Raw genomic sequence first — 1586 nt, 5'->3', positions numbered from 1 at the left:
AAAAAAATAAAAAAAAAAAATAAGACAAAAAACAAGCGCACCAACCAACCAATCAAAAAAAGAATGAGGCCTCCTCCCAATTCGCACGCGGGACCCGATCCATTCCACCCGTCCGCGCCCTGGAGGCGCCGCAGCCTCCACGCGTCCACCGCGGAGATTGGACAGCGCCGAGCGGGGCCGCTCCGCAGATCGGCCGGACCGACCCCGCAGAAGCCCCGGGTCGTAGGAGTCCGAGCAGCGGCGCGTCACTTACCCCGGAGCCCCCTCCGCCCGCAGTTGACCGCACCTCCGCCGGCAGAAGCTGGCTGACACCCTCTGAGCAGGCGGCGGGCCCACCGCTATTTATAGTCTGGCCCCGCCTCCTGCGACCCCCCGGGGGCTTGCGTCACTTCCTGCAGCACGTACACCTCAAGAGGCGTTCTGCAAACGGATCGCCCCCGGCAAAGCACGCACAGGACCTGGGCCCGCCCCCGGAGCGAGCGAGGGGCGGGGCAGGGTGGGGGAAAAGGCGCCAATTCTCCAGGTGCGGGCGGGGCGGGCGGGGCGCGGGGAGGGCGTGAATGGCACACCGCCTGCGGCCGGGAGTCGCTCTGCTGGGGATCGGCCCGCCCGCAACTCTACAACCCGATCCTTCAGTCTAACCTTGACGGAGCACCAGACCTTGCAATGCAAGGTCAAATGGTGTGAATGTTCACTCCTAAATGTTGGCTTCTTACACCGAAATAAGTCCTTTAAAGCATATGTCCTTGATAGACTATTAGGTGGCCACTAAAGCCATATCGTGCAGATATATTTTGCAGTCTCAGGATACTTAGGCTAAGCAAAGAGGAAAAATAATTAAAAGCAAAATGCAAATTTGTACTCAGGGTGTGGAAAAGCTACTCCTGATCCAGGACTGGCCGTGCTTCTCCTAATGTTTAATGCGTGAGGGAATGGAAGGGAAATAGAAAAAGAGATTAGAATGATAGAATTGTAGGTGAGCTTTCATGTTCATTGCCAGTGTTACTATAGGATTCTGCAGTGCATAATAAATAAAACTGAATTCTTGTCACTTTATTAAACACTTTCCAAACATTCACACCCTCTCCCTGCCTCTTTGTAACCTACAGTCCAGTGAGGGAGATTAGACAAGTGTACAAAGCGAAGAAATGACCGGGGCTATAAAAGGGTTCGAGATAAAGCCCTTTCAAGATAAGAGCCCTTGGAGAGTATTATGCTAAACGAAATAAGTCAGTTAGAGAAAGACAAATATCACAGGATCTCACTCATATGTGGAATCTAGTGAACAAAATAAACTGATGAGCAAAATAGATTCAGAGACATAGAAGCATGAACACACTGTAGAATCTCAGAGGGAAGGCGGGGGAGGGTGGGTGGGAAGAGATCAACCAAAGAACTTGTAGGCATATATGCATAACCCGTGGACACAGACAATAGGGTGTCTGAGGCCTGGGGTGAGGGGTGGAGGTGGGTTAGAAGAGATCAATGGGGGGAGGGGGGATTAAGGCGGGCATATGTAATACTTTCAACAATAAAGATTCAATTAAAAAAATGATAAGAGCTCTGAGGAATGTAGCACAATCAAT

At 51.6% G+C, this 1586-nt stretch overlaps 1 protein-coding gene across 3 annotated transcripts in view; it reads right to left on the bottom strand.

The window, feature by feature from the left end:
* TFRC (transferrin receptor) overlaps positions 1-375 on the bottom strand; it is a 28140-nt gene extending 27765 nt beyond the window's left edge. For 2 of the 3 annotated variants that reach the window (XM_006092816.3, XM_023757313.1), the window contains exon 1: positions 254-375. The gene's annotated coding sequence lies outside the window, so the exon portion shown is untranslated. The remainder of the gene's footprint in view (positions 1-253) is intronic. The other variant, XM_023757312.1, reaches the window with a different exon arrangement.
* Positions 376-1586: the final 1211 nt, after the last annotated feature.

Source organism: Myotis lucifugus, unplaced genomic scaffold (assembly GCF_000147115.1).
Source record: "Myotis lucifugus unplaced genomic scaffold, Myoluc2.0 scaffold_105, whole genome shotgun sequence".
Lineage (NCBI taxonomy): Eukaryota > Metazoa > Chordata > Mammalia > Chiroptera > Vespertilionidae > Myotis > Myotis lucifugus.
This window is presented reverse-complemented; position numbering and strand designations above follow the sequence as displayed.